General features: G+C 45.0%; 1 protein-coding gene and 1 long non-coding RNA gene across 13 annotated transcripts in view; both read right to left on the bottom strand.

Moving 5' to 3' along the window:
* LRMDA (leucine rich melanocyte differentiation associated) overlaps positions 1-17426 on the bottom strand; it is a 1023935-nt gene that overhangs the window by 566404 nt on the left and 440105 nt on the right. The gene's annotated exons all lie outside the window — the stretch shown is intronic.
* LOC112651747 (uncharacterized) overlaps positions 1-17426 on the bottom strand; it is a 161367-nt gene that overhangs the window by 593 nt on the left and 143348 nt on the right. Inside the window, exons 1-3 of one of the 2 annotated variants that reach the window (XR_007410034.1) lie at positions 5654-7175; positions 688-900; positions 289-428 (exon numbers count right to left, since the gene is read on the bottom strand). This is a non-coding gene — a long non-coding RNA (uncharacterized LOC112651747). Of the gene's footprint in view, positions 1-288; positions 429-687; positions 901-5653; positions 7176-17426 lie in introns of those variants that run through there. The other variant, XR_003130998.3, reaches the window with a different exon arrangement.

Below are 17426 nucleotides of genomic sequence, written 5' to 3'. Positions count from 1 at the left end.
ACTCTGCCACCTTATAGCTCCGACTTCACACTCCTCTGGGCAGCCAGTCCTTCCTGACAGACCACTGTCACTTCCCATCATCCTCTCTGTATATCCTGTTCTCTCCCCCTCAGCACGCATCCCGACTTTCCAACCAATGCAATTATTTTTTTTGACAAGCCATCCATCAGTTTTAACTTTAAAAGCACTTTCTGCTGATATCCATTGTTAAATCCTTTGCTTTTTTATGGGGCTTGCATGAGAGAATATGATATCAGACATTCAAACTACCAAACCATGTAAATTTACTTTGTTCTCAGCTATGTTTCCAATTTCACGTCCAATTTTTCGGTACATTATGCGTAGTTGTTGTGCTTAATATGATGTTGTCAAATCCCATTAAAGTTCACTGCATTGCACGGCTTTAAAAACAGGTTACAATTTGCATTCTATAAAGAAAGGAAGGAGTGCAGTCTGAAGTCAAGCTGAATCTTATTAAAATTATCTGTTCAATTGTTACATTTGTAGATGGAGTAATTTTGAGGCATTAGCTGAGACACATATGAAAATGTCAGCGTGCCAACTAACGACAATGAGAGCAAAAGGAATATCTCTGTGAAACTCAATAAAGCTCCTTTGCTGGTGACATAAATTTGATGATAATCCGAGGAAATGAATAAGGGACCATCCCGTTTGAATAGGAATTACCTTTTCTATTAAATCACTTTGGTGTGTTTCCACTTGGCCTACATCTTGGTCCTAGGCCACGGCGAGTCTCTGGAGAGACTTATTCCCATACAAGTGGGGTAGAGAGGAGCGCAGAGGAGGAGAATTCGTAAAATAGAAGGTCACGCCTTCGGAAGGCACGGTACTTGGAGTCTCAAGACATCCTCAAAAAGGGTCTTTAAAAATATTTTCCTCCTGTATGGAACAAGCACAAAGGAAAAAAGCTCTCCCAGGCCCCAGCAGCGCATGGGTAACTGCGTTGATCTACAAGCCAATGTCTGAGCACAGAAAAGCCATGGGGAAATGCAAACACGCTGCACAGGGGGAAATGCTTCGGGTGTTGCTGGGATGGATGGGGATTTACAGGAAGGGCTGGGAGAGCAGAGATTTATGAGACTGAAACCAATATGTCAAGCGGTTTCTAGGGGTTTTCCTCTCCCATGGAGTTCTCATCCCAGCTGTATTTATGACAGCACTGATTTCTGCATGTCTTGTCATTAAATCTAGTCTCTGATTTTAAAGGTATCCATCACTGGCACTGAGCAGAATTATGCCATTAGGGGCATTATTAACTGAACCATTGACTTCATTGACTATAACAAGTTGAATTTTTGTTTCACACACAAAAAGTATTCCCAGTGCAGACATCTACACCCCCTTCAAAGTTATTTTATTAAGGAGACCATAATTTTAATTTTTCCAATGCAGTCAGTATTTAGGTAAGCCATGATGATAAAGAATAAAATTCAGTGACTATGGAAGATGTAATGAGGTGCTAAGGATGTTGGTACTGAGGCAGGGAGAAAAGGACAGAGCATGTCTTAGGTTCAGCTCAGACAATGACTTACTGCGTGACCTTAGGAAAGTCATTTAACCTCTCTGGGCCCCCATTTTCCTCTCTGTAAGATGAGGGTAAGTATTCCTCACAGTTATTATAAGGACTGAAAGAATTAATCTGTGCATAGTACCCTGTATGGTCTGGCACACTGTCAGAGCTTCCTAAACACTACTATCCTTCTCCTCAGCAGCACCAATAATAGATGAAGAACAGAAGACAGAAAATAAAATTGTCAAGACTAGGGAAGGAAAAGCCTATCGAGAAGTCTACACTGCAAATGAAAATGAGTGTCTGGGCTAGATGCAATGAGAGCAAATAGGTTTTAATTCTCATGATAAATCTAGTCATTTGGTGGCTCCTTTCAGGCCACTGTTGAACAAGATTCTGAGGCCTCATCTGAGTTCTGGGAGAAGAGTCACACAATCGATGACTTGTGCCCATGGTGAAAAGTACAGGAGGCATTAAATACATAAGTTGAAGAGATGGCCCAACTGTCAGGACCCTGCATCGAAGGGTAAATGTAAAGCAAGGATGGGAATCTGGGTAAGGAGGCTACGCTTAATCACACTAATAAAAAGATGGCAGGAGGCGACTTCCCAGTGGCCAGTAACAACCAATCAAACAGACAAGAGGGCTTCTGGCAAGGACAGTTCCACACCTTTCTCCTAGCTTCAGATACCCGATCTGAACACATTACACATTTATGCCCAGTGTCCACCAAGCAGGGTCATCCCAACCAATCTGACATATCAAGAAAGGCAAACCAAACCATATCCCATGTGGTCAGGCCTGAGAAAAAGGAAAAAGACTGTTGAGGCGGTGACCATTTAAAGCTTCAGAGCATGAGCAGCCTCTTGGTGAAGAGTAAGAGATCTGCCTCAAAGGGAGGAGTTAGCCCTACAAAGCAGTTTGCTAAACGGAATGTGGAAGGAACGAAGGCGGACGCCATGATTCACCCCTACTCCCACCCCAACTGTTGGGAAGTCTGGCCTCCTAGATGCACAGGACACAGACACCAACTGGGAATAAAGACCTGTTCTAGTGTCACATTTGGTTCTTCTTACTCACCACAGCAGAGGAACCAGAAAAGAGAGATAAAAAGTAAAAGGGAGGTCGATGGAGAGAAAGGTGGGGGTGGGAGGGTAGGAGTGGGAAGAACAATTGGAGGATGAAGGAGTTTACTTCTGAGACACATTAATAAGTCTGGATGACAGAAACTGGGGGTGAGGCAATGGAATAGGAAGCTTATCAAATATTAAATGCCTGGTCAGGAAGGATCCGAAGGAGGAAGGGGATATATAAACAGAGTTGTAGGAAAACTTCCTCTTGAAATTTTAGATCCTGAAAATAAAACGTGCTTTGGTTTGGTTTAAAAGTAACTTTGGAGGAGCCTCGCTCTTACTGCAGGAAGTCCCCGCAGGACCTAAAAGACAGAAGCATTCGTGCCGGGGTGTGGGCACCCCCCACCCTACACACAAACCCACAGCTCTTTCCTATGTTGGTTAGAGGTCTTCAATGACTCCTCTGAAAGTTCTCCGGACTGACTCCTACAGAAGAGAGATTCAGCCCCACACACTACATCCAAGTGAAAATATTTCATGGCATAAACTTTGGAGGGGAATTAGCCCTACACGTCATCCATCCCTCCCCTGCATGGCTGGAGCAGAGAGTACATAGAGAACCAGGCTGACGTTTGGCACAGCCTGATATGTATTTGGATTCATCTTCCATCCTCTGGGAGTAAAGACCGTATGTTGCTCTACTTTATGATCTAGTCTCGAAAACACACCACCCAGTATGAAGTAGGACCTCAATAAATACATCTATTTGAGGAAGCTAACATCAGGCAGGTATGATTGAACCTAAAATAGAGCAAAAGAACCAGGCCTCCAGCCACTTGGCATTTTTGTTTATTTATTGTTTTTTGTTGTTGTTTACTGCCAAATCTCATATCCTATTAAAGATTTACATGTAAGTGGCAGCAATATTCCTGTTTAAATATCTAAGGAGTGACTCCATTTGCTTCTCCCTACATTATTAATTTGATTGGTTTTAAAGTTATTGGATGTGAGAGGCATTAGACAGACCACACACAAAACCCATTCCCCTCTCTCTAGGAAATCACTCTAGTGTAGCGAGATGGGCCAGCCGCCCACCCTCACACCCGCTCTGCAGGGGGTAGCCTCGGCTGCAAGTGCACACAGCTGCACACACAGTGAGGGAGAGGCACTTTCTGGGGACCCAGCAAGTCATGGACACCTCTCATGACTGGTACCATGAGACCCAGTCTGAGCCATGCTTCATTTTTCTTTTCTTTCTTTTGACATTTTTGAGAACGTGATAGAAGATCTTTGTGCCCAAAATAGAGGAGGATCTAGGATGTGGTACTATGAAGGAGAAGAAAATACAGTTCCCGGACTCAGCCCTGCCATAACCAGCTAAAGGACTCTTCTTAAGAACTTTCCTCTCCACACATTGGCCTCTTCACCTGTAAAGTGCATGGAGAAACTTGGAGAGGAGAGATTACAGCATTGACCTGTTGTCAAGCTCTTAGATTCTTGCATTCACCAGGGCTGGGGATGTGGAAAAGCCTGAGAAAGAGGAGGCATCTCTCCATGACGAGAATCTAGCTGAGTGTTCAGATTCCAGCAGAAGAAAACTAACAAACCGGACTAAGGTCAACTCAAGGGTTTTTGTCATGATGATGATGTTCACAAAGAAAGACGGAGAAGAGGGGGGGGGGGCGGAGAAGGGAGAGATAATTATTAATAATTCAGGGACAATGCATCTTTGAAAATCAAGTTTTTAGCATCCTGTCTACTTGGACATAGCAGGGACCCACAGCAAATGAGAACATTTCTCCAGACCCCCAGGACTGCCTCCAGATCTTCTCCAGGTGACAAATCCCAAGGAGAGAGGAAACATATCCAATCAAACAGATACCTCCACAGAAGCTACAGCCTTATAAATGTAGCAAAAATTTTTATAGAATGTGTTAAAATTCCAAAAAAGCTTCTTTTGGTGAGTATAGCCTTGAGTATTCATGAGATGAGCTCCAAAGACTGCCTAACTGAGATTCCATGCATCTAAAAACCTACGATCACTCCCTCGTACAGGAGTATTTATGCATCTAGGAATGATAAGTGGGCTAAACTGTGCAGAACCAACAGAGGAAACTACCTACACTGCTAAAAGATTGTCCAAATGGTGCCAAGAGGTAAACACAGACCTGCAAGGTAAACATATCCTGAGCCTATACTGTCCTTCTGTTCCTTAGCAAATCAAAGCTAGACTTTCATTTTGGCTTTAGGACTGTCGACGAAAGGCCCCATACAAGGCTGTGCAGAGTGAAGGCTTAGGAGCAGGAATCCAGGCCATGTTGTCCAGGTTGGCATTCTAGCTCTGTCCCTTATTAGCTCTATAACCTCAGGCAACTTACCAAGCTTCCCTCTGGACCTCAGTCCCTCGTCTCAAAATGGACATAATACCGTGCCGGCTTCCTAGGGTCACCATGAAGACTAAGTGAGTTAAGATATGTCAAGCATGTAGAAGCATGCCTAACACTCAGAAAGTTCTTATTTCCTCTTTTCACTCTGCAGAATTCATGTTCCATATCGAATATGTCACAGGCTTCACTGTCCTCTCCCACCTCCTATTCGAGGGATGGACCATCTTACCAGTGACTGTTCCCTTCATGCACAGTGCCTGGGTTCAGGTATGACAGGTGTCTGATCAAGGTCTGTAAAGTGAACGGGTGAACCAAACCAAGAATGGGGCAGGTCCCCAGGAAGGCCCCCACATTCCTACTCAGCTGCACTATACGGCCATCCCCCAAGATCAAAGCCCCTCCTCTCTGCCTGGTATGATGCTACCCTTTGTGCACTGCCCCGCTCAACACATCTACTCCACAAGGGTTTAGGAAGCATCATAGCATGATAGTTAAGGCAACAGTTCGTAATCAGACTGCCTGGTTTGAATCCCAGCGCTTCCACTTACTAGACCCTCATGGGCCTTAATATTTATCCAACAGCACCCAGAGGCCACACACAGCTCTAAATGCTGTATTTCCTTAACTCATTTTATCCTTACCGAAACCCAGAAGGTACATACCTCTAGTCTCACTTTACTGAGAAACTGAGGCTTACAAAGGTTTTATTTGCCCAAGGTTACTGTGTTCAAAGCCAGGTCTTTCCTCCTTTCTGTTGTGTTTGCTCCCAGCGAATCCCCTTTGATTTCATTTTTTTCTTTCAGTTTCCTTCCCTGTTGTAAGGTACGAAGGATGAAACGTGCCATTCTGAGGCCAGCGTCCGACCTCAGTTCTAGTTGCCTCCAAGGCTGTGGATTTTCTTCCTACCTGGTGCAGGGCTGGCTAAAGAGAGCACATTAGATAATGATCTATTAATTGATATTAATTTTCCTCCCAAGATTCCAGGCACAGCCTTGATGTTGACTGCACTAACATCCCCAGATGCAGGAAGCTAGTTCTCCAGTTAGAAGGGGCATTTGGGGTACATCCTTCTCAGAGCTCAGCCCTGGGTCTGCTGGCCAGCCAGCCATGCAGTCAGTGGCTAGCAGAGACCATGGAAAACCTAGAGGTGTGTTGTGTAGAGTGAAGCACTCCCAGGATGGGCTTCTGCCAAGACCCCAAAGAACATGGCCAGGGCTACACTGGGGCCAGCATGCCCGCCACTGGTGACATCCATGCAGCTTGATGTGCTGCTGGACGGGAGAACTCACAGGACAGATCTCGTGGACACAGAACACTGCAACGGCCTCTGTCACCTGGAGACAAGGGAGAGGCTACAAGATGTCCAGGTGACGTCGCCTCTGTACCCCCCCCACCACCACCACCGTCCTCACATACTGCACAACTTACCCACGAGCGCTGTTCCCTATTGACGGCCTGCAGGGCCAGCATTCGATTCTGCTCCTACTCCTTGGCAGAGGAGACCGTAGGCCCTGCCACCACTTCTACACGGCAAACTGTTGCTAGGTTTATGTAAATACCATGGAAACCAGAGTTGTAACACAGAGAGACTCGCAAAGAAGCAACTTGACATAAGGTCAACAAGCCCCCTGACAAAAAGTGTATATAGTGCTCCATCTTCAAAATAGAGCCAACTCTGTTCTCCTTCCTAACCCCTAGGCTACAAAGGCTAATGAGATTCACAGACAACATATTAAATGATGGAATTCTCCATGCAGCTCGATTTCTTTCTATAAATAATTTTAAAACTATTACCCAATAATGTATTGTAATAAAAAAGCTGACAGGGTCTTGCTCAACAAGTAATCAGCGATGTGTTTTCGCACCTGGAGATGGAGAACTTTCTTATTATGTGCCCCTGGTGATTTTTAGGTGTTTCCATAAAACTGTTGCCATTATTTATAAGCCACGGGTTACTTCCCTTCGCTGTAAGCTAAAATTAATGAAAACTTATTTTAAAGATTCAGAAAAGCAGGGCAGACTAAGGGATGCATGCCAGGAAGCCCCTGGAAGGGTGGGGGCAGTTTTCAGAAGTCACTTGTGACGTTCCTGAGGGCAACTCCGACTCCATTCAAAGGGCAGAAGGCTGTACCTTTGGAGACGAGGTGACCTCTTGGGATGAGGCCCTGGGAAGCAGCATTCCTACCCAGGTAGGGGTTGTCTCCAGCTTGCCAGCCCAAAGCTCCAAGGGTGTCCCAGATAGCAAGAGCCATATGTCTCTCTGTTGCCAGGCAATGACCATCCTGCCCACACCCACTGCCTAACTACCTTGGTGCTTGGTACTTGCAGGGTCAGCATCCTGCAGGGGCACCTTATGGGCCATGGTGGTCAGTGCTCATGCACATAGACAGGCCTGGAGCTCCTCATGCCCATTCCTGGCACCCCCAGAGCCAACCATCAAGATGAGGAAAAAACAGACTATGACAACCACCAGGTCCTTCCAACTCTTCTATGGATTTCTGTGCTCAGGGACATGATTAATACCGATCAAATAAGGTCTACTCCAGTGCCTATAAAAGCCCTGTCGACTTCCAGACCCACTTCAAATATCGTGTCCTCCAAGAAGCCTTTTCCATTACCCATTAATAGAAAGAGGGACTGCTCCCTCATGAAGTCCATAGCAAGTGTGGTCACTTCCATGATACCTATTCCCTAGCCTGGTAATCTAGCTACTTGTAGTCCTATCTCTACCCCTGCAGGACTAGATGAGAGATAACATCCTGAGTTGACCACGTCTACTCATCTCTGTAATACCAGCCACTCGGTCCCTTCTAAATCTGGGTAGAGCAGTATAGTTCAGTCTAGGAATGACATCAAACTTGGACACTAAAACAGAGTTCAGTCCAGGTTGTCTTGCAAGTTGTGATCATGGGCAAGTCACTGAGGCTCTCTGAACCTCAGTCCTATCGATTGTCAAATAAAAAAAGGTTAGATAAGAGAATTGGCAAGGTCCCTGGTCAGCTTTAAACTTCCTTGACTCCATAATACAAAGCTATGGTATTTGTAGCCAGGAATGACATACTAACTTAACCCAGACAGATGACAACTTGTTTTTTGAAAAGGGCAGTGTGCATGTGTGCATGTGTTGTGGGGGGAGTGGGGAGGGGAAAGATGTATTTTGAGGATTTTTTTTTTTTTTTTTTGCAATTAAATTGCACCATATAGACCTTGACCTCTGCACTGGGCCACAGTCACAAGAGGTGATGTTGCCCCATGTTCCCAAACCTGTACTGATATATCTGAATGACACTAACACTAATTAATTAGCAGACTCCTCATCTACTGTGTAAGTTATCTGTAAGTAAGGTGTCAAACACACAATTACAAACCAACCCAGTTTACAAAGAAAGATCCTTTGAGAAGGACACAAGAGAGGTTAGCTAACCGGGAGATCTTACCCCAGGTGACATCCTAAGACTCGCCAATCACAATTTTGAATTCACAAAAGGGAAATAACGAATCTTCTTTCTCACCAGAAAGTGGGGCTCAGAGACTCAGAGAGAGCATTCGCGCACCGAATCATGCCTCCAAACTTTTGGAAGAAGAACCAAAAATTGCATGTGTTAAAATAGTCCCTTGCTCACCAAAATCATAATTTTAGGCACTTCGGTGGCAGTACAAGTGCATCCTTATGATGCAAATCACACGAACAGAAAAAGCCGCAGCTCAGCTGTCCCAGCACATGGGATTCATGAAGTCGAAGCTCACTTTTAAACGTGGAATAAAAACACAGCAACACCAACAGGAGAGGCGAAACACGCATTATCATCAGCTCACCATTTCAACAGCTGGAAGCTAAGGGGCAACCAAATAACAGGGGAGCAAACAACTGCCAGCTGCAATTTTCTCTCCCTTTTTGATCCTTTCACAAGTATGTGTTGCATGTGTTTTGACTATTTTTGAAAAGGAGCAAAAAAAAAAAAAAAAAAAATCCCCAAACCATGGGCCTTCCTTTCACTGTGGTTTCTTTTTGCCAGCCTTTTTCCGGTGCGATCACTTTATTTAGTAAGCCTCTTCTCCTTTGTCATCGTTTTTAAAGACACAGAAAGGCAGGAGGGCATTTCTCTGGCAATGGACAGATGAGTCCCTGCAAATGCGCAGGAGGGGTGGTGGAGCCAAAGGGAAGGCAGAGGAGCCTGCACGGCTGGGAGGAGGGGTAAGTCTTTGGGAGGATAAGTTCACGAAGGACTCTGGAGGGAAAACAAGCCAATACAAGCCTGCTTACTAGACCCCAACAGACAAAAAGCCAGACATAACCCTTTGGGCCCTGGGACGCTTTTCCACCTGCTACTCTTCTCGGGGGCTTCCTGGCTGGAACCCCCCGGTCTACCTGGAACGGCCCTTCTGCCCAGGGCCTCAAGTCTCTGCCTCTAGAGGATGAATGCTGAGGTCAACCTCCTCCTAATGCTGAAATTCTACACCTTGTAGGAGCAGAGTTGCAAGAACTTAGCCTCAGAGAAGTAGGTAGAATGATGGTGCTCCCCTCATGCCAAGCAGGGCTGACTTCTCCATCGAGCATGAGACATACACTCCCTAGAGCCCGTGAGACTTCAGGGGACCATAAAAAATGTTTAAGTTTCTTTTGGAAAGCAGAAGGGAAAAAGTAACTTAGGCTCCTGCCCCTGGGCCTTTCGTACATGCTGGCTGGGATTCAATGAGTGAATGGACTCAGCTCCACTCTCACCCCTTCCCTGATACCTCCTGGGTTGCTAACGCTTTTCTCTCCTTAGTCTGAAATTCTCTAGCATTGAGGGGCCACACAGTAGCCTCATACTCACCGAGTTTCCATTTCTCATAGATGTTATTCCTGCGCCTTGATCCTAAAGATGAAAACTGCCCCCTCACTGCGAGAATAACAGCAAGACTCACCAGTGCCCACAAAGTAGGGTGCACGTCTCAGGTTCGAATGCCAGGCCTCATATTTGAACCCTCAGTAACTGGACCCCCAGGAACCTCCCTTTACATTCCCCAGCCAACCCCCTTGTACATGAACCACGGCCACACCAGATACTCACCATTTTCCAACACGTCTCATATTCTTTCCCACCTCTGGGCCTCTATAGAGGCTGTCAGCCTGCGGTGACCTCCCCTTTCATAGCTTCCTAACGACAACCCTACCCATTCCATAAAAGCCTAATCCAGATGTAACCTCTTCTAAGGAGTCTCCCCAGATTCTCTTATGTGGACTGAACCCCTCCACGTCCTATTTGACCCCGGCACTTTGCATGTCTTCGATAGCCTTCATCAGAGGCTGACTTCTATCAAAGGCAGTACAGACCATGAAGGACTTCTGAGATCCCCCCAGAAACAGATGCTGAGATGAGCATTCAAGTCAAAGTATTTTGGGGCAAGTGACCCCAGGAGTGGGGAGAGTGAGCAAGTGAGACAGGGAAGGGAAAGAAGCGAGTAACAGTGCATGGTACCTTACCAGGTACCTTAGGCAACTGGACCTCACTGCAGCCGGGGAATGCTGGGAGACAGAATAAAACATCCCTCAGAGCTACCCCAACTGAGGAAGATGGGGCCTTTACCCACCAAACACCCATCAGTCACTGGTGCCGGGGATGCTGTACCTGAGGGTCACTAATTCTCTGGCATTTTCAGTCTGCCCTGCCACAAGCAAAAAAAAATAAAAATAAAAATAATTATAAAGTTCTAGCAGCCAGAGAAAGCTTGCAAGTCTAAGAGCTGCGGGAGCTTGTGGCTGGTACTGGGCAGGGGTGCACAGAAGGTGTAACACTGAGGGGGCAGGGGAGGCTGCCCACAGCTTCTGCTGCAAGGGGCATGGACCTCTGCAGTCTCGGGCACCAGCAGGATCCTGGGCATGCTGCAGGCACTCAGGAAACACTCACAGAAAGGAAATCATTTTTACGCTCTTTGGAGGCAGGGGCCACATTTTATTTTCTATGGGCCGCAGTGCCTAACCTCAAGATAAGGACTCAAATCATGCACGCTAGCTGAAGAACACTGAGTGATTTAACACACCATCCCACCTCCCAAATGAGACCATGCCAAATAAATTGAATTCCCATCTTATTAGCTGTTCTCTATTTCACGAATGCTATCTAATTCATGCAAGCATTATAAACCAACCCTGCCCTGTGAGATTTAGCAATGAGGACAGTAATGAAGACATAAGGAGTTAAATAGCCTCTTGAGAAAATGCACCTATACCCAGAGGAACAGCCCAGGGCTACCACAGGACTTTGGGCAACTCCATGCGTTTCCAGCTTCCATGCAGCTTTTGGCACCTCACCCTCCCAGGTGGTACTGCCCGTGGCAGGAACTGGAACGGAGGATATATGAGAGGTGTCCAGTGGCCCGCACGCAACCCATCCCCTAGCTTCCTCGTGACCATACCATGTCACACTGGGTGCACCGAGAACGGCCTCGCGGCCCCGCCTTCACCAAACCTAGCCAAAGACTCAGACAAAGAGAAATAATGTAAGCTCATGCAATAGCATCAGGGAAGGGAGGGACAAGCCAGCTTGTCTTGCCAATTTCAGAGCAGAACAGATGTTTCTGCATCTCCAAGTTATCCGCCCTCCTAGGACACCAGACATAGGTCACCCATCAGTCATTCATCTTTATGATGAGTTGCAGCAGCCAGCACACACTCAAGATTAATGCACATCCTTTCCAAGAAATGTTGTTCAATGGCAAGGATATACTGAGAGTGATTGTTTGTGCCAGATTGTTCTAGTCAACCAACCAACCAGGTTTCGATACTATACTAGGAAAAGAAAATCCCACACAGTACCTTGCTCCTATCAAGAGACAGGGTAACCCAGAGGCAGTGTATGAGTTGTGCTTTGCCTGGGAAGAACTGTCCTCTGGCAGAGTTTCATGGGGCTGGCCAGATGAGGTCCTGTCGGGAGACTAGGGGTTTACTGACTTGACCCAACTATGATATCCCTCAAGCAATATGGAATCAGCACACAAGAGACCTGGCTCCTACTCATGGCTCTGTTCCCTGCTGACAACATCTTGAGCAAATCACTTCTCCTCTCTGGACCTCGGTTTCTTTTTATAGAAAATGAGAGGATAACCTCCAAGTCTCCCTCTTGCAGCTTTACCATTGTATGAAGTTCTAAGAATCCTCATGCCAGAGCATCCAATGTTAACTTTCATCCTTGGAGTGACAACAGTAAACTGGGCAACAGCATAAAAACCCTCCAAAATGTGAATACTGTCACTAAAATGTTTTCATCTGGATAAAGTGAACTGTCCTATCTCTGGTTTTTTCCCCCAAGACAACTTTAGAATGAAAACATTCCAAAGTCAACTGCTTTTAGCTTTAATTAGAAAAGGATATCAGCAAAGGAGAAAAATAGAATTTGAACACAGCTCTTCCACACGAACTTGGTTTTCTTCCACTCATCTGTTAAGAGCCACATAGGAATACTTTGACCACCAGAGGGCTTTCCACACTGACAAAATGCATTCATAAGACCTAGGTGGTGAAATTAAAAAATGAAAAGTTCCAAGTTATACTATTTAGGTCCATAAAGGCCTGGAGTCTGAAAAGCAAGGAAAAAAAAACTTGGCGTTGCTCCTGAAGAAGCGTGTGCTTCTTTACAAACATGATGGGGAAATATCCCAATCCCTTCTGAATTCCAGAAAATCATCAGAAGTATCTGACCAGTGCATAGGACCAAAGGAAATCACCAGTTAGCGATCAGAGGTTCAAGAGTCTGGTTGTTACAAAGTTGTCATTCCCCAAATATGGAACTAGGTTCTTGTACCCTGGTGCTTATTCAGTCAAAATTGAGGAGTGCTCACAAATATAAGGTGTTTTTAACACATGGGTTGGCGAGCGCCAACACTGTTGAATATCCACCATGGGACAGCTTTGCGACAGTCCTTTATGTATATGCTACCTTGGTCAGTTCTCCTAACAATCCTGTACGACAGACCCCATTATTAACCCTGTTTTACCTATGAAAAAACGGAGGCAAAAAGAGATAAATAACATACCCAAAGTCAAGCAGCGAGTAAATATCAAAAAAAGTTCAAGAATAAACTATCCATCTGCCAACAACCAAACTTCCACTGACAACAGGTAAGTGTTCTATAAAAAGCCACCATGTACCATAACCTGTAGAATGAGAAAAAAAAAAAAGTCAGTGAAAGAACAGCCTACTTTTGGGTTTGACTCTCTCTCTCTGGATTCTCAGAAGATATAACACAGCCCCCGGGGTTCCTAGGGGCAACTCCCAGAGAAGGCCAAGTGGGTTCATGGCCCCCATTTCTATCAAAGTCTCTCTATATTTTTTTGTTTTATGAACTGGAGGTTCCCCATATGTTTTTATTTGGAATAAAAGACTTGACTAATATTAAAGTTTAAATCTGCTATTTCACTGGACATTTCAGAAAAAAAAAGTTTCAGAAAAAAAACTTCTTTGGGGTCTCTTCTCTTACAGTACTTCTTATTATATTGGTGTGAAGGATTTCTATTTGTGTAGCTCCCTTTCTATATGGCTGAGCATTCTGAGATTGGGAATAGTATGCCCTTAGTCTAAGATTTGGCCCAGAATAAAATTTTCAACAAACATTTGCAGAACAAATAAATAAAGTGGGAGTCTTAGGCTAGCTACAGTGATAAACTATGAAATTTTAGGGGTGTCACAGAATAGATGCTTATTTCTCACTTATGAAAACACCAATCAGGTGTCCATTAGACAGTCTTCCACATGGGGATTCGGGAACTCAGGCTCCTTCTACATTGGGACTCTACCAAAGTAGAAGGACGTTTGACCTCAGAGTACTTCGCCTCCACCTGGCCAATGGGGGAAAGAAAGCATCATGGAGCCTACAATGAGAAAAGCCACTGGAGCTCAATGGGAGGGAGCAAGAGGGGGTGCTGGAAGGTGCAGGGCCAGCAACGACTCCTCACTGCAGAAGAGAATAACTTTGGTGGACAGCTGGCCAGACATCAGCTCTGCAATGATATCAAGACAAACACTGGCCTGAACCCAAGACCCAATGCATAAGAGATGGTTTTCAAAGAAAAAAAGAGTCCCTAACTACTTCCTACATAAAAATAACCAAGTATATAAACCTAGCTATAGAAATACAAAATTATAATTTCCCAAGGAATGTTCATTGCATTTTACCATGACAAACCAGATCGGCTACCTACTGGTATACAAATGGGCAGAAACTAAAACCCAGGTCAGCCTAAGAGTCAACATTCCCACAATTTACAAAGTATCTGGTGCCTCCTTAGGGGACAGCGTTGGTGGGGAGAAAACGGGAAATAAATGTGCACTTGAAGAGGCCCCACTGCAGCACTGTGACATACAGAGAAGCCCAGAGCCTCAAGTCTGTCAGTATCCACATAGGTGACCTTGGATAAATCAATCAACTTCCCCTGTGCCTCAGCTACCCTCACCCTGTCAAAAGGGAAAGACATTCCCTGCCTGTCTTTCCACAATATCCCAAGTAGAGTGTGAGATCACGTAGTAAGAGCTATGAAAAAAAAACCATAAAATATTTAAAAACCCTCCTCAGTATTTTGGGACAGGGCATGGGACTACTACATGGTTGTTTTCCCAGCCAGATGGCGATCCCTGCAGCTCTCTGCCACTGAGGTTAAAATGCTTCTGGAAACTTCCTGATCAGTCATTCCAGCATTTCCTCTTTCACCTCAAGAGTCATGTTCAGCTCCATTGCTCGGAGTCAACATGTTACTGCGAGCAAACCGCTTAACCTCTCTGCACCTCCTTAACCACACCTGTTCACTGGGTATGGCAACACCATGGAAGTTTAAGTAGGGGCCTGGGCCATGGCTCCCTGGAGGGTCTTTCTTCTGAGATCCAAGCTCCAATTCTCATGTAGATCCAGTGGCGTCAGAGACGCTGGGACCGCCTTGCTGATCCCACCCTCGCGCTCCACGTGTATTAAAGCGAGGTGACCAGGTGGGAGGTGTGGATATTAGTGGCGGCTCCACTCCAACGTTACTGCAAAGTAACAGCAGAGTACTGTACAATCAGTCTTTAATGTCAGCTCTAACCTTCCTAAATGGGTTTGTAATGAGAAACCCTTGTTTGTCACAGAGAAGGTATGATTGATGCGGCCTAGGAGTGAAATGAAGCCACAGTGACCATCTCAATAACATGAACAGCTGCCAAATATTCATTTAGCAGAATGAGTTTAGAAAACTTTGAGCAGATTGCTTTCACAAGGCTGCCTTCAACAAAAGGAAACATAATTAACGAGCTAATATCAGCATGTGTCTGGCTAAGCTAATGAATATCAAATTACACAGAAACCTGTATAAATCATCATTACCCTGAATTTTAATTGAACTTGCAATTAAACATGACAAATTTTATATACACTAAACCTTTAATTTATACTTTCAAATAAGGAATAATTTATCATTTTTAGTATTTCATAGTTAATTTCCCAATATGTGCACTTCTAATTAACAAGGACAGACAGGCATTTAAAAAAACATACACACTCTCTCTCTCCTATGGCTCCGTTCATAACAATAATTTTCCCTTTTGTATACATTAGAAACCATGTCCGGGAGTTTGAATGCCAAAAGGCCTATTGGCATATTCAAGGAAAGGTCTCACAGCCAGAGAATGAGAGGGATGACTTCCCCTTTTGCTTCTCATCACTCTCCCAGAAAAATAGAGATTAAAGGGGTGAGACGTGTTCATGCAACCTGGCCAGCATCTCCGTTACCCACTCAACCTTGCCCCCAAACTCCGGTCACGTTGAGAACACAGGGCCTCCTGTGCTGGATGAGCAAACCCTCTGGTGCTTCAAAGCGGCACCACCTTAGAAATAAAGCACCTTGCTCCAGCGTCAACACCAAGCCTATTTGTTTACCTGGCCAGCGGTAATGAGCTCACTCTGTGGATGGATTTGTATTTTATTATTATAATTACGCCACCATTATAAACATACCTCGAGCAACCTCAGCATAAAAGGCAGGGAATGCTATTAAAACATACATATAAACGCACAGGGAAACAAGACAGGATTGTAAAGGGGCTGCAACAGAAACTAATTGGGTTTGCTTTTCTCTGGTAATCCCAGCCTATTAATATGGTAAGCAGTGTGGTCCAGGGAGCCGCATGCTGGGAACCAGGAGATGACAGTTCTATACCTACTAAGGCCTCTAATTGGCTGTGTGACCACAAGCAAGATGCTTCACCTCTCTGTGCCTCAGTGTGCTCAGGGGCAAAACAAAGATAATGAAGACAATTGTGATTCCTTCCAACATGTGAAAATAACTTGAGAAAAAGAAAACACTCTAAAATGTAATAGCATCATTTTGCAGCTATGGAGAAAGCAAACTTAAAAAAGCAGACAATTGATGAAGCTCCTGCATGCATATCTTTTAATGCAATGATCATATTAAATATTGGCAATTTAATTCCTATTTCTCATTTAAGTTGTGAAGGAGGCTACATAGGTATCGCACCTGCAAGATGAGAAAACAGCGGCATGGAGAGGCCCACTCTGCAAGGTAGAGGTGGAGCTGGGATGAGAGTGGGGACTCAGGGCATCTCAGATGAGGCTCTTCTGACGTCACCATGCTGCCTCTCTGCATTCTAACCTTGGGAAGACTCGCACCCCTGTCCTGATAGGACTGAAGGTTCCGCAGAATGTCTTGAGTCTAGGAAATCACTCTCCTAGAGCAAATTTGGAGAAGGCATGAAGTCAACAGTGTGGATCCTGTCTAAGCATGGCCAAGAAAGTAAGGGCGTACATCAGCCAGATGAACGAGGACAAAGAACATGAGAGGTTCACAGAAATATCAAGAGAGATGGTCATAAGGGCCACTCTAAACACCCACCCCCCCAAAAAAAAATAAATAAATAAACACCCACCCCTTCCATTGTTAACCCAGAGGATCTGGAAATTAGGTTGAATCAAAAAAACCTGGGGATGGAAGTCAGTTAAGGGAAATGAAAGGAAGAGTCTTTTTGAAAAATTAATTACTACTTCACTTCAATTGCGAGTTCTCCTTTTTGGGTCCCCTGACCAAAGCAAACAGGGCAGGAGAGAGGTGGGAAGCTTAATGCATTTACTAGAACACAGTGCTTGCCTCTACCTATGAAGCAAAGGGACAAATATTTTCACACATTATCAGATAGCTGAATAAAACAGGCTCTCCCAGAATTCACAACGGAAGGCTACCAGAATTTACAACTTGTGAAATTGTGCCTGTCCGTATTTTCTCATTACACTGGATGCAGGTTGCAGATAGAGTGTGCACTTTCTGCTTCCTCTCCTCCCTCCCTCTTCCCTCCTTCCACTGTCTCACTACTTCCTAGTTAAACCTTGTCTCAAGTTATCAACACTCTCTGGAGAGATAAGGCTCCTCTCACTTACAAGCTGTCACTAATAATCGAACTTTCAAGACTCCATCTC

This window comes from Canis lupus, chromosome 4 (genome assembly GCF_003254725.2).
Source record: "Canis lupus dingo isolate Sandy chromosome 4, ASM325472v2, whole genome shotgun sequence".
NCBI classification, from domain to species: domain Eukaryota; kingdom Metazoa; phylum Chordata; class Mammalia; order Carnivora; family Canidae; genus Canis; species Canis lupus.
This window is presented reverse-complemented; position numbering and strand designations above follow the sequence as displayed.